Raw genomic sequence first — 16,333 nt, 5'->3', positions numbered from 1 at the left:
ATTTCGTTCAGCGGGAGACAGCCAGCGAGAAAAGAAGGCACAGGGATGAAGTTTCTGATCAGGACCCGAACTTTGGGAGAGGACCACTCCCACCCAGGAGTCGGAGGCGTCCACCTCCACAATGAATTGACAGGAGGGGTCCGGTTGGACCAGGATGGGAGCAGACGTGAAACGCCTCTTCAGTTCAACAAATGCTGAGTCAGCCTCGGAGACCCAAAGAAAAGGTGTTGTAGGTAAGGTAAGTCAGGTAAGGGGCACCGCCACCCGACTGTAATCCCTGATAAACCGGCGATAGAAGTTCGCAAACCCCAGAAATCATTGGAGTTGCTTGTGTCTGGGCCCTGGGTCTGGGCCACTCCGCCACTGCCTGGACCTTCTCGGGATCCGCTCTCACTTGCCCATTCTCGACGATATAACCTAAGAAGCCGACCGAGGGGACGTGGAAATCACACTTCTCAGCCTTCATGAATAACTTGTTCTCCCACAGCCTCTGTAGGACTTGACGGACATGATGAATGTGGTTCTGGAGACTGCTGGAGAAGATCAGGATGTCATCCAGATAGACAAGCACAAAACAGTTAATAAAGACTTTCAGCACGTTGTTAATCAAGGCTTGAAAAACGGCAGGGGCGTTGGTGAGGCCAAATGGCATGACCAGGTATTTGAAGTGGCCTAGAGAGGTATTAAATGCCGTCTTCGACTCGTTCCCCCTCCCATATTCTGACCAGATGGTGGGCGCTTCATAGGGGCCAACTTCGAGAAGATGGTGGCTCCATGAAGCGGTTCAAATGCCGAATTTATGAGGGGCAGTGGGTACTTGTTTTTGACGGTTATGTTGTTAAGGCCTCGGTAATTGATGCAGGGACATAGTGACCCATCCTTCTTCCCCACAAAGAAGAACTCTGCGCCCACCGGGGAGGATGAGGGCCGAATAACGTCCGTCGTGAGAGACTCACTGATGTACTTCTCCATGGCTTCTCTCTCACGCCGGGACAAGTTATACAACCGACTGATGGGTAACGAGGCCCCAGGGAGAAGGTCGATAGCACAATCGTATGGTCAGTGTGGAGGCAGGGAGAGAGCCTGTTGTTTACTAAATACCTGTCCCAGGTCGTGGTACTCTGCTGGAACCCTGGACAAGTTGTGGGGGGGGTGGTCCCACGACAGGCGAGGTCGTGGTGACCTCCCCAGGGGACAGGGCTGACTGAAGACAGGGAGAGTGACAAAACGGTCTCCAGCTGGCTATCCTCTCAGTAGATCAGTCTATGTGGGGATTACGGTGGCTCAACCAGGGGTATCCCAGAACTATAGGGGCTTGAGGAGAATGGATTAGATTAAGTTGTACCTGCTCCCGATGGTTTCCAGACAGAATCAAATTCAGGGGTGGTGTACAGTGGGTGACCCGGGCCAGAAGTCTTCCGTCCAGCGACCTGGCTTCCAGAGGGGTATTTAACGGTTCCCGAGGAATTCCGGCCTGGGAGGATATGTCCTCATCCAACAGATTTCCCTCAGCACTGGAGTCCACCAGGGTGGATAGAGACAGGGACTGTTGGTGATGGTTCACAGAAGCTTGGATCTGCATCTGGGTTTGGGGGACTGAAGGGAGTGTCGTCTGGCTCACCAGGGTAGTGGGAACGGTCGGACTGGGAGCTATGCTAGGAGCAGAAGGGAGAAAGAGGTTAGGGCTGGTGGAAGATGGTAAAACGGGCCTTGGGGTGACCCAAGGAGTGGGGTGACCGGTTTTCTCTCTCTGACGCTCTCGGAGTCGGTTATCTAGCCTGGTGGCTAGAGAGACCAAAGAGTCCAAGCTGTTTGTGTCATCATACGCCGCCAATTTGTTTTTTATCCTGTCGCAGAGGCCTTGTTGGAACACCTCCTGGAGTGCCTCGTCATTCCACCCCGTGTCGGCTGCCAGTACTCGGAACTCTACGGAGTATTCGGCTACGCTTCGTGGGGCTCGACGGAGAGTCAGTAGGTGCTTAGCGGCGTCCTTACCGCGAATGGGATGTTCAAAAATGTTCCTCATTTCAGAGATGAAGGTGGGAAAAGAGGAGCAGGTCTCTGGCTGGTTATCCCAAATCGTGGTGGCCCATGTTAAGGCATTCCCTCGCAACAACCCTATGATATACGCCATCTTTGATCTGTCCGTGGTGTACGTACATGGCTGCTGCACAAAAACCAAGGAGCATTGCAGTAAGAAAGCCCGGCACTTCCCTAGGTCCCCAACGTAAGGTTCCGGTTCGGGAACGGATACTCGGTCGACCTGCTCACTGACCTTCTTTACAAATTCTCGGAGAGGGCACGGAGGTTCCCCCTGACGTCTCTGAGCAGTTGATCGTGTAGGCCCAGTAGGGTGCCCTGGCTGGCGAGAGCCTGTAGCAGGGGGTTTGTGTCCGCTGGGTTCATTCTTGGCCAATTCGTTCTGTTACAGGAGTGACTGCGGGGGGACGAACACAAGTGCAGGACACAGGCACGGAGTTAGGGTTGAGAGGTGCTTGCACAGTCACAAATGTGGAACGGATAACCAGGAGGAATCTTGACACGGAACTCTGATATAGAGTCTTGACACAGAGACGGGGTTTTCATGGAATAAATTGAAACTAGAGCTGAACTTAGAACTAATGGTTCTAAGCGGTTGGGAAACGAAGTTATCAAATGGGAAAAGACTGACAAACTGGTGACCCCTGGTTGTGACGCCAGAGTTCTTATCCTGCAGTCTCTGATGGAAACCAGGTGTGCTGTAATTAAATGAACCAGCAGCAATTGGGAATCTAACAACTGGAATTAAGGCATAATCAAGGAGATAGGAGCGAGATGCGGGACAGCTGTACGGGACCATGACACACAGATTATTGCTTGAATGAAAGCATGGGATCATGAACATTCAATTTAACATTTATCTGAGAAAAGATCCTTTACAGATCCTTAATTCTATCTTACAGTTTAACATTTATCTGAGGAAAGGTCCTTTACTGATCCTTAATTCTATCATACATAACACCGTTGATTATCAAATGGTTTCTGAAACTACGAGAAGAGTGCTTTCAAATGAATCAAGCTGACATGATTAAAATGAAATTATTGTATTTTAAGAAGATAAATGTTTTACATTCTAATCTGTCCATCTGTCCCATTTCATTTTCTTTATGGATTTTAAAGCCAGCAGCTACAAATAGCATCAAAACAATAGCTCAGTATTCCATGCACGTTTTATTTCACAAGCCTAAAACTACTCTAGTTTCCAATTTTTAATGCCAAGAGGTTTTAAGTAAAAACTAAATTGAAGAGGTTTCTGTTTATAGAGCAAGTAGAAACCATTTAAATTTGTTAAAAATCAGTTTGATGAGGAAAGTGAGGAAGTCAATAAAATCATTAATAGGAGAGGTAAAGATGTATAAAAAATACATTTTTAAGATAACAGGGATGAAAAGTGGAGAATTTGTATTAAGTTTGAGTGAGACTTTCATTGAGTCTGCAGAACTGTAAACACTTTCGGTTTCTATATTACACATTTATTAGAGTGATGCTGAAAATGAGAAGCTTTGCTGACAGGAAAGATTTAACTGTGCACTTTTCTCTAAAAGGAAAAGGTGGAGATGTGGCTTAATTCATGATAGATTAGTGGGGAAAAAAGTGGGCAAAAGAGGGAAAACAAGTATGGGAATTTCCTTCCCCTTAAAACATACACCCTATGTGACAGATTTGCATGTGCTGTACCTCTCTGTTAATACCAACTAAGTGGCTAAACTTGAGCGACAGCTTACTGCTGTTGCTTTTTCTGTGTTACAGTTGTTCAGCTTGACTGTCATGGGAGGTCAAAAGAAATACAGCTTAGGCAGCAGCATTACTGGTCTGTGCAGAACAACCTCTCAACACAGCTATCAGGAACAAGCCCTTTAACACAAACTGATAACAACATTGGCCCCCTCGATTGAAATCCGGACTTAAATTAACTGTTGAGTTTTAGGAAGACCGGGAATTTAACGGAATCAAGTTTCAAGCACAAAATCCAAGCTAATTTCACTGTAGTGAACCAAGTACTGTAACATACTAACTTCAAGACTTGCCTCTCCCGAGGTAGGATGCTTTCACACAACCTTTCTGCTGCAGTTAAATGAAGATGGGAACCAGCCTCCTGACCATTCTCAATTAAGTTAATTTCTTGGCTTTAATGTCTGACCTACACTCACATTCTCGTTAACATTAAAATCTCCACTCGAGAGAGAGGTGAAAGAAAATATGAAAAGCGTTAAAGAGTTAATGTCATAGAGTGGTACGGTATGAAAATAACCCTACCACCCATTGAATCTATGACAACCATCAATAACATCTACACCAGTCGTACACTAACACTAATCTCATTTTATTCTCTCTGCATTTCTCTCAAACTCCCCTGAGATTCTACCACAGAAATAAACAAACTAGGGCAACTTATTGGGACAAATTAACTTACCGAGCCACATGTCTTTGGAAGCGAGTGTATACCAGGCAGCCACAGACAGAACTGAGAGGATCGCATGGCTGGAGATGTGTGGCTCTGGTTCTACCAGCTCCGCCACCTTGCTGCTAATATTGCACCCGCTATGGAGCAAAGGGAGGTAATCAAAGTGGAAGAGAGAGAAGCTGCAAATCGGAAAATTAAAGAGGAAAAAAAGCGAGAGTAGGGAAGAAAGGAAAGAAATGGATAATGAAGGGAAAAAAGAAAGACAAAACTTAGGAAATTAAAGAGAAATGTGGAGAGTTATAAAGGAAGTGGGAAGAAAGATCAAAAAAGGAAAAGGTAGAAGGAAAAGGAAAATGCAACAAATAAAAACAAGAAATGAAGTTTTCTTTCAGTGTTTGTGAGAGTACGCGTAATCATAAGGGAATAAGATATAGGAGCAGAATTAGGACATTTAGCCCATTGAATCTGCTCCGCCATTCAATCAAACTGATCCCTTTTTCCTCAGCCCCACTCCCCGGCCTTTTCCCCCTAACCTTTGATGCCATGTCCAATCAAGAACCTATCAAGCTCTGCCTTAAATACACCCAAAGACCTGGCCTCCACAGCTGCATGTGGTAATAAATTGCACAAATTCACCACCCTTTGGCTAAAGAAATTTCTCTGCATCTCTGTTTTAAATGGACGCCTCTCTATCCTGACACTGTGCCCTCTTGTCCTAGACTCCCCCATCATGGGAAACATTCTTTCAACATCTACTCTGCCTAGGCCTTTCAACATTTGAATGAGATCCCCCATCATCCTTCTAAATTCCAGTGAGTACAGACCCCAAGCTATCAAATATTCCTCATATAATAACCATTTCTTTCTTGGAATCATCTTTGTAAACCTCCTCTGAACCCTCTCCAATGCCAGCACATCTTTTCTAAAATGAGGGGCTCAGAACTGTTCACAATACTCAAGGTAAGGCCTCAGCAGTGCCTTATAAAGCCTCAGCATCACATCCCTTCTCTAGTATTCTAGACCTCTTGAAGTGAATGCTAACATTGTATTTGTCTTCCTCACACCAACTCTACCTGAAAGTTTACCTTTAGGTTATTCTGCCCAAGGACTCCCAAGCCCCTTTGCATCTCAGATTTTTGGATTTTCTCTCCGTTTAGAAAATAGTCTGCACCTTTATTTCTACTACCAAAGTGCATGGCCATGATTTTCCAACATTGTATTTCATTTGCTACTCTCTTGCCTGTTCTCTTAATCTGTCAAAGTACTTCTGCAGCCTACCCGTTTCCTCAGTACTACCTGCCCCTCCACCAATCTTCATATCATCTGCAAACTTGGCAACAAAGCCATCTATTCCATCATCAAAATCATTGATATATACGTAGCAAAAAAGAAGCAGTCCCAACACCAACCCCTGCGGAACACCACTAGTCACTGGCAGCCAACCAGAAAAGGAGCCTTTTATTCCCACTCGCTGCTTCCTAGCGATCAGCCAATCCTCTAACCATGCTAGTAACTTTCCATGGGCTTCTAACTTGATAAGCAGCTTCATGTGTGGCACTGTGTCAAAGGCCTTCTGGAAGTCCAAATATACAACATTCACTGCATCCCCCTTTTCTATCCTATGTGTTGTCTCCTCAAAGAATTCCAGCAGGTTTGTCAGGCAAGATTTTCCCTTAAGAAAGCCATGCTGACTTTGTACTATCTTGTCCTGTGTCACCAAGTACTCCATCACCTCAAGCTTAACAATTGACTCTTAACATCTTCCCAACCACTGAGGCCAGGCGAACTGGTCTATAATTTCCTTTCTGTTGCCTTTCTCCTTTCTTAAAGAGTGGAGTGGCATTTGCAATTTTCCAGTCCTCTGGTACCATGCCAGAGTTCAGTGATTTTTGACAGATCATTACTAATGCCTCCACAATCTCTACTGCTACCCCTTTCAGAACCCTAGGGTGTAGTTCATCTGGTTCGGGTGTACCCTTAGGTCTTTCAGCTTTCTGAGCATCTTCTCCCTTGTAATGTGTGGTGCGTGGCCAAGTGGTTAGGGCGTTGGACTAGTGATCTGAAGGTCATGCCTTGGCCGAGGCAGCGTGTGTCCTTTAGCAAGGCACTTAACCACACAATGCTCCAGTCTACCCAGCTGAGAATGGGTACCAGCAAAAATGCTGGGGGTTAACCTCGCGATAGACTGGCGTCCGATCTGGGGGGGGGGGGGGGGGGCGGGAGTCTCGTACTCTCAGTTGCTTCATGCCACAGAAACCAGCATAAGCACTGGCCTGATGGGCCACAAAGCTCGTGACAGATTTTAATAATCATCTCCCTTGTAATAGTAACTGCACCCACTTCTCTTCCTACACACACTACAACATCAGGCATACTGCTAGTGTGTTCCACAGTGAAGACTGATGCAAAATACTCATCCCCAATATTATTTCTCCAGCCTCATTTTCTAGTGGTCCTATATCCACTCTCATCTCTCTTATTTTTTATATACTTGTAAAAGCTTTTATTATCCACTTTGATATTGTTTGCTAGCTTGCTTTCATATTTCATCTTTTCCCTGTGAACAATTTTGTTAGTTGTTCTCTGTAGGGTTTTAAAAGCTTCCTAATCCTCAGTCTTCCACTGATTTGTTGTATGTCCTCTCTTTTGCTTTTACATTAGCTTTGACAACCTTGTCAGCCATGATTGTACTATTTTACCATTTGTGTATTTTTTCATTTTTGGAATACATCTATCCTGCACCTTCCTCATTTTTTTCCCCAGAAACTCATGCCATTGCTGCTCTGCTGTCATCCCTGCCAGCATCTCCTTCCAATTTACTTTGTCCAACTCCTCTCTCATACCACTGTAATTTCCTTTACTCCACTGAAATACCACTAAATCACACTTCGTTTTCTTCCTATCAAATTTCAAGTTGAACTCAGTCATATTGTGATCATTGCCTCCCAAGAGCTCTGTTACCTTAAGCTTCCTGATTACTTCCGGTTCATTACATAACGCCCAACCCAGTATAGCTGAATCCCCTAGCAGGCTCAATGACAAACTGCTCCAAAAATCCATCTCATAGGCATTCAACAAACTCACTGTCTTGAGATCCATTACCAACCTGATTTTCCCAATCAATCTGCATGTTAAAATTTCCCATGACAATCACAACATTGTCCTTTTGTCTCGCCTTTTCTATTTCCTGTTGTACCCTGTGGTCCACCTCTCAGCCACTGTTGAGAGGCCTGTATATAACTGCCATCAGGGTCCTTTTACCCTTGCAGTTTCTTAATTCAACCCACAAGAATTTAACATCCTCTGATCCTACGTTACATCTTTCTACTGATTTGATGCCATTCTTTACCAGTAGAGCCACACCACCTCCTCTGCCTATCTTTCTATTCCTCTGATATACCATGTAACCTTGGACATTCAGCTCTCTACTGCAACCATCTTTCAGTCACGATTCAGCGATAGCCACAACATCATACCTGGCAATCTGTAATAGTACAAGATCATCCACCTTATTTCTTATACTAAGTGCATTTAGATACAACACCTTGAGTACCATATTTACTATACTTTCTGATTCTGCATCCCTAATGTTTTGATATTCAGCCTGTTGGCTGCAACTAAGTCCCATCATCTGCCTGCCCTTCCTGACAGTATGACTGCATGCTATCTTTACTTTTTTACCGTCCTATCCTGAGTCCCTTTACTCTAGTTTCCATCCCCTACCAAATTAATTTAAGCCCTAACAGCCCTAACAAACCTGCCCGCGAAAATATTGATCCCCTTCGGGTTCAGGTGCAACCCGGCACTTTTAAACAGGTCATTCCTACCCCAGGAGATCCCAATTATTCAAGAACCTGAAGCCTTGCCCCCTGCACCAGCTTCTCAGCCACACAGTTATCTGCCAAATCATCCTGTTTCTACCCTCACTGGCATGTGACACAGGCAGCAATCCAGAAATTACTATCTGGGAGGTCCTACTTCTCAGCTTTCTACCTAGCTCTCTAAGTTCTCTTTTCAGAACCTCATTACTTGTTCTTCCTATGTCATTGGTGCCAATATGTACCAAACCATCTGGCTGCTCCCCCTCTCTATCCAAAATGTTGTGGATGCGATCTGAGATGCCCCGACCCTGGCACCAGGAAGGCAACATACCATTTGGGTGACCCGTTTGATCCCCTGACAATTGAGTCAACTCTCACTACCACTCCCCTCTTCTCCCTCTTTCCTTCTGCACCATGGACCCAAGCGCAGTACCAGTAAGCCAGTCTCCATGGCATTGCCCTGGGAGGTCATCCCCCACAACAGAATCCAAAATGGTATACTTATTTTTGTGCTAACTGCCTATTAACGTTTCATTTTCTTCTGACAGTCACCCAGCTACTCGCCTTCTGCAACTTCTGGATGACTACTTCCCTATAACTCTGATCAATTACCTCCTCACTCTCCTGTACAAGCCGAAGGTCATCCATCTGCTGCTCCGGATTCCTAACATGGTCTTCAAGGAGCTGCAGCCGGATGCACTTCACACAGATTTTAATTCCCTGGCTCTCCAAGGACTTTAACATATGGCATGAAAAACACACAATAGCCATTTACTACAATAGAGACAGTAAGAGAGAAAAAAAGAAACCTTAACAGAAACTTGGCCAAGGCCTGACACTCCTACTCTCACTACTGGCCTACTCCCAACAATGGCCGCCCCACCTGACTCTTCTGTACTTTAAAACAAGTGTCGCTGACCTGCAAGAAAACTCATTGCTCTGGCCTGCTCCTGCCGCTGATTGGGCTGTCAGACCGGTATTGGGTTGTGGTTATAGCCCAAGCACAGCGTTATCTGCTGAATGAGTGCACTGCTTCCCAAACTGCTCCTCCTTGTGCCCCATCGAGAACCTTCAGCCTCACCTATCATAAAGTGTGCGGTTCCCAAAATGGTCTCATCAGCCATCTCAGAAGCCAGAACCTCAGAGAAATCGGGATATCTGCAATTCTGCAGAAATGCCTAATAAGAGGAAGATGGTTGAAGATAGTTATTTGCAAACACTATAAGTTTCTGAATGCAAACACCGGGAAATCTGCAGTTGCTGGAATTTCAAGCACACACATTAAAGTTGCTGGTGAATGCAGCAGGCCAGGCAGCATTTCTAGGAAGAGGTACGGTCGACGTTTCGGGCTGAGACCCTTCGTCAGGACTAACTGAAAGACGAGCTAGTAAGAGATTTGAAAGTGGGAGGGGAAGGGGGGATCCGAAATGATAGGAGAAGACAGGAGGGGGAGGGATGGAGCCAAGAGCTGGACAGTTGATTGGCAAAAGGGATATGAGAGGATCATGGGACAGGAGGCCCAGGGAGAAGGAAAAGGGCGGGGGGAAAAACCCAGAGGATGGGCAAGGGGTATAGTCAGAGGAACACAGGGAGAAAAAGGAGAGAGAGAAAAAGAATGTGTGTATAAAAATAAATAACGGATGGGGTACGAGGGGGAGGTGGGGCATTAGCAGAAGTTAGAGAAGTCAATGTTCATGCCATCAGGTTGGAGGCTACCCAGACAGAATATAAGGTGTTGTTCCTCCAACCTGAGTGTGGCTTCATCTTTACAGTATAGGAGGCCATGGATAGACATATCAGAATGGGAATGGGACATGGAATTAAAATGTGTGGCCACTGGGAGATCCTGCTTTCTCTGGTGGACAGAGCATAGGTATTCAGCGAAACAATCTCCCAGTCTGTGTCGGGTCTCGCCAATATATAGAAGGCCACATCGGGAGCACCGGACGCAGTATATCACCCCAGCCGACTCACAGGTGAAGTGTCGCCTCACCTGGAAGGACTGTCTGGGGCCCTGAATGGTGGTAAGGGAGGAAGTGTAAAGGCATGTGTAGCACTTGTTCCGCTTACAAAGATAAGTGCCAGGAGGGAGATCAGTGGGGACGGATTGGGGGGCGGGGGGGAACGAATGGACAAGGGAGTCGTGTAGGGAGTTTCTGAAAACTGGTTGTCCTGTGCTGCCTCTTCTCTCCCTTAATTCACTGAGGTGAATGATGGCTTACAATACCTTCCTGTTCACCTTCTCCAGGGGACATTAATAAATGCAAACAGCTTATGCTAATATGTTGAATGAATAAAATATAACCTCAGGGCATGGGTCCATATGCAAAACTTTAAAACTGAATACAACGCTAAGATAAAGCTGAAGTAATAGTTGATGCTTTCCCATAAAGGAAGCTTGATAAATCTTTTATAAGAAGATGTACTTCTATAGCCCCAATAACTAAAGGGAAGTAAATTAGCTGACATGTATAAACCTGAGAAAGTGCAAGCTCATCCTCGAAATTTAACATGTAAGTGCTTAATCCAAAACTATTTTGTCATGTAGATTACACAATATTCACGGCGGTGCAGAAATCTGGTCAATAAAATGTCAGCAAATGATATTACAACTATTAAATAAATAATGAGGTAAATGCTCATCAGATTTAAAGCTGGGCTGATTGGGTTGTTCCTGTGAAACAGAGTGGGGGCGTAGAAGAGACAATTGCATTTTGACCAAATGCCAACTGGATCGTGTTTGCAGACACATTAGCCCAGTATTTCTCTGAAGTTTTACACGCGATATTATGTGTCATCTAAAGAATAATGAAAGGATTTTATGTACAATGTTTCAAACTTATGTGTGTGCCAATGTGCCTTACAAGCAATTAAGTACAGTGGATTGTTAATTGGTCTGTTAGTTAATCGGAGCAGCCGCTTATTTGGGACAACTCTTAAAGAATGAACTAATCAGGAAAATAGCCAGAATTTCAATCATTTATTTGGGACACCATGCTGCTTAACTGGGACAGGAGACTTGCCGAATAGTTTCTAACTAGCATCCGTCACCCACACTTGTGAGGCCATTAGATGCTACACCGCGCTTAGAATGAAGAGTTTTTTAAATAGCGTCAATCGCATGTGTTTGTGTTCAAAAAGCAATGATTTTTGTCGCTGACATTTGCCTAGAAATAAGCAGTAAGAAAATTCAAAACTGTTTTGGTCACTCCAGTTTCAAGCATTCAGGCTTGGAGATGCCGGAAACAGCCGGGAGTGAAAAATTAAACAATTTCACTACTTCAACAAGTTAGGGACTACGAAGAATTTGAAGATATTGATAGTTATCTTAAATGTTACAATGAAAATGAAGGTTTGAAGGATGGAATCATTGATAGCATTGTATGAAGGCAGACTATTATCTGTACTAGGTGCCTGTGCTGATTTGGTTCATTGCGTACACTGGATGAATTCCTCCTTCGATAACTGTTAGGAACTAATACACACTTTTATTGTACTGTAGTACTATTAATGTTCTAATTTGTTCTGTATTTCATTTACACACATAATTTGTTACTCAGTTTGTCTTTTTATAACATTTAAGCTATTTCCATGATACTTCAGCTAATTGGGTCAAAAGGTACTGGTCCCAATGTGTGCCAATTAACTGGAATGCACTGTATATCTCAAGTGTAGTCACTGTTTCAATGGTGGTGGATCACCACATGTTTATTTATTTTGACAGCTGCATGACTCCTGAGTTACTTCTGCTAAGCCAAGCTTGTCAAAATTATTGTGTCTCAAGGTGACAGGCCAAAGAATGGCAGGTTCCTGCTTTTCTGGCTGTTCTGAAATAAATTAAATTTCCACCCACAACTGTAAATGCAAGATATTCAGGTTGAGCTCACATGTTGATGATAATATGGCAGGAAGAGGTGTTACCAGCCACTCAACAGCTCTGCGAATATCCAACATAATTATTGGTCCAGAATGGGAAAGGGAATCAATAGAGAACCAGACAGAACACAGCACTGGTTTCCTGGCCCTGTTTTACTTGGAGCATTCAAAGCTTCCCTCAAACTCATTATCCTTTGAAGTGTCTAACAGTGGTTCTCCCACTTTTCCATTCAATTAGTCATTGAGTCAAAGAGTCATAGAGAAAGACACCACAGAAATAGGTCTTTTGGCCTATCTAATCCATGCTGAAAGCATTTTAATGCCTACTCCCATCGACCTGCACTAGGACCATAGCCCTCCATACCCCTAGTATCCATGTAGCTATTCACACCGCTTAAACTTTGAAATCAAGCCCACATGCACCACTTGTACTGGCTGCGCATTCCACTCTCTGCTGACCTTCTGAGTGAAGAAGATTCCCCCTATGCTTCCCTTAAACTTTTCACTTTTCACCCATAACCCATGACCTCTAGCTGTAGTCCCATCCAACCTCAGTGGAAAAACCCTGCTTGCATTTACCCTGTTGATACTTCTCATAATTTGGTATATCTCTACCAAATCTCCTCTCAGTCTTCTACATTCTAAGGAATAAAGCCCTAAGCTAATTCAATCTTTCCTTATAACTCAGGTCCTACAGACCCAACAACATCTGTATAAATTCTCTCAGTACTCTTTCAATCTTATTTACATCCTTCCTGTAGGTAGGTGACCCAAACTACACACAATACTCCAAATTTAGCCTCACCAATGTCTTATGCAACTTCAACATAACATCCCACCTCCTGTACCCAATACATTGATTTATGAAGGCCAATGTGCCCAAAGTTTTCTTTACAACCATATCTACCTGTTCTGCCACTTTCAACAAATTATGGACCTGTACTCCCAAATCCCTTTGTTCTACCGTACTCCTCAGTGCCCTACCATTCTTTTTTTGGTCCTACCGAAGTACAACACCCCACACTTGTCTGCATTAAATTCCATCTGCTATTTCTCAGCCCACTTATCCAGTTGATCCAGATCCCTCTACAAGCCAGGTAGCTTTTCTCACTGTCCACTACACCCCCAGTCTTGGTGTCTTCTGCAGATTTGCTGATCCAGTTAACAGTATTATTACCCAGATCATTGATATAGATGACAAACAACAACGGTCCCTGCAGCACACCAGTAGTCACAGGCGAACAGTCGGAGATGCAACCATCTACGACTACTCCCTGGTTTCTCCCACAAAGCCAATGTCTCTTCCAATTTACTACTTGATCTTGAATATCAAACGACTGAACCTTCTTGACCAACCTTTGATGTAGGATCTCGTCAAATGCCTTGCTAAAGTCCATGTAGACAACATCCACTGCCTTGCCTTCATCCACTTGCCTGGTTACTCTCTCAAAAAACTCTATAAGATTATTTAGACATGACCTACCATGCACTGAGCTATGTTGGCGTTCCTTAATCAGTTCATGTCTATCCAAATACTTACAGTGGCATGCAAAAGTTTGGGCACCCCTGGTCAAAATTTCTATTACTGTGAATAGCTAAGTGAGTAAAAGATAAACTGATTTCCAAAAGGTATAAAGTTAAAGACCACACATTTCTTTAATATTTTAAGCAAGAAAACCTTTTTATTTCCATCTTTTACAGTTTCAGAATAACAAAAAAGGAAAAGGGCCCGAAGCAAAAGTTTGGGCACCCTGCATGGCAGTACTTAGTAACACCCCCTTTGGCAAGTATCACAGTTTTGCAGACAAAAAGTTCTATTTTAACTTCATGAGTCCACAGGACTTGTTTCCAAAATGCATCAGGCTTGTTTAGATGTTCCTTTGAACCCTTTGAATAGAACTTTTTGGCCGCAATGAGCAAAGGTATGTTTGGAGAAAAAAGGGTGCAGAATTTTATGAAAGGAACCCCTCTCCAACTATTAAGCACGGGGGTGGATCGATCATGCTTTGGGCTTGTGTTGCAGCCAGTGGCACAGGGAGCATTTACTGGTAAAAGGAAGAATGAATTCAATTAAAAACCTTCAAATTCTGGAAGCAAACATCACACCGTCTCTAAAAAAGCCGAAGATGAAAAGTGGATGGCTTCTACAACAGGATAATGAACCTAAACACACCTCAAAATCCACAATGGACTACCTCAGGAGGCGCAAGCTGAAGGTTTTGCCATGACCCTCACAGTCCCTTGACCTAAATATCATTGAGAAGCGGTGGATAGACCTTAAAAGAGCAGTGCATGCAAGACGGCCCAAGAATTTCACAGAACTAGAAGCCTTTTGCAAGGAAGAATGGGCAAAAATCCCCCAAACAAGAATTGAAAGACTCTTAGCTGGCTACAAAAAGTGCTTACAAGCTGTGATACTTGCCAAAGGGGGTGTTACTAAGTACTGCCATGCAGGGTGCCCAAACTTTTGCTTCGGGCCCTTTTACTTTTTTGTTATTTTGAAAATGTAAAAGATAGAAATAAAAAAGTTTTGCTACTTGAAACATTAAAGAAATGTGTCATCTTTAACTTTATACCTTTTGGAAGTCAGTTCAGCTTTTACTCGCTTAGCTATTCATAGTGACAGAAATTTTGACTGGGGTGCCCAAATTTTTGCATGCCACTTGTGTATATCCAGTCCCTTAGAATACCTTACAATAACCTTCCCACAACTGATGTCAGACTCACCAGCCTATAATTTTCTGGTTTATGTTTAGCGCCTTTCTTAAGTAGCGAAACAACATTGGCTATTCTCCAATCCTCTGGTACCTCTCCTGTCACTAGGGATGATTTAAATATCTGTGCTAGGGCCCTAGCAATTCAGACCCTGGGGATTTACCTATCCTGATTCACCCTGTTTCAAGTTAGGCCAAGAAAAGTTTCCAGAAGGGCATAGCAGAGGTATAACTCAGTGATAACTCTGTCTGGTGGTCAGTGATACCTGCGTAGTGGTCAACAGTGACAGTAGCCAACAAAGCCAAAGAAGACACAGCCAGTGAGGAACAACTCTGAGGTCCCCAACCAAGGGCACAAAGATGGCATTGTACCATCTGAGGTGAAAGAGCAACCTTTATGAAGAGCAGAGAACCATGGATGCCAGAAGCCCAGTAAAGACACCTGTGACCAGTCTATGTGTAGAGATAGTGTTGAGATTTGGGACAGATAGCTTCTGCTAAATATTCCATAATGAACTGTACCTGGCAGATAGGACACCTGGTTGATTAGTAGTACAACAGCAACCTTTTGCTCAGTATCAGTGTAAGGGGGTTTCGATTTTTATGTTACTGGGGAGGCTAATTAAAATGGCGTCTTTGTTATGTTAATCTGGGGAATGCGGCTTTGTTGTCTTAAACGCTGAGAAAGTTTGCGCTAGCAGCTTGTTGTGGTTTAGAAGGTGATAAGAAATACGTTATTAACCAATTGGGATAGTTGTTATGGTTTTGGTGTATTTGAAGATATTGTATGCACGTGGTTTTGGGGCAGAAGGCGGGAGAGCGAGACAGAGGATGGACGAGGTGCTGTGAGTCCGCTAACGGGGTCGGACCCTGAGCGGGACGTTCGGCGAGGAGACGGAGACGGATTCGTGTGGAGCATCTGGTCGACCACTGTTGTTGGTCCCAGGCGGCCGGTCGAGGTGGTCCGAGGGGGTCGCAGGGTGAAGAAGAAGGTCCTTGAGCTCCAATGGTTTTTGTGTACGAAGAGATTGAACTTTGATAAGTGTGGCGCCTTTTATTTTCCTTTTATATTTTATTCTCTTTTAACTATATAGTTCCAGTAATATCTATAAACTGTATATCATTTAATTGCATCTGCTGTATTGTCTGTTATTTGGGCGGGGTGGGGTACCTCACACAGCATCCACACAAACTAATTATCCAGTTTGCCGGGGCCGAGGCTGTTTCCCTAGACGACAGCGAGCCGAGCGACCCTGAGGCTGGCCAGGGGGGCTACATCAGCAAAACTAAAGGGACGATTGTTAATTTCAGGAAGGAGAACAAAGGTTAATACGTGCCAATCTACACTGGTGATTAATGCTGGAGAGAGTCAGTAGCTTTAAATTCCTGGGTAGTAGAAAAAGATCAACCATGATTGAATGACGGAGTAGACTCAATGGGCCAAATGGCCTAATTCTGCTCCTATATCTTATGGTCTT

The sequence above is a fragment of the Mobula birostris genome, chromosome 4, assembly GCF_030028105.1.
Source record: "Mobula birostris isolate sMobBir1 chromosome 4, sMobBir1.hap1, whole genome shotgun sequence".
Lineage (NCBI taxonomy): Eukaryota > Metazoa > Chordata > Chondrichthyes > Myliobatiformes > Myliobatidae > Mobula > Mobula birostris.
The sequence above is the reverse complement of the archived record's forward strand: the minus strand, read 5'-3'. Positions refer to the sequence as shown.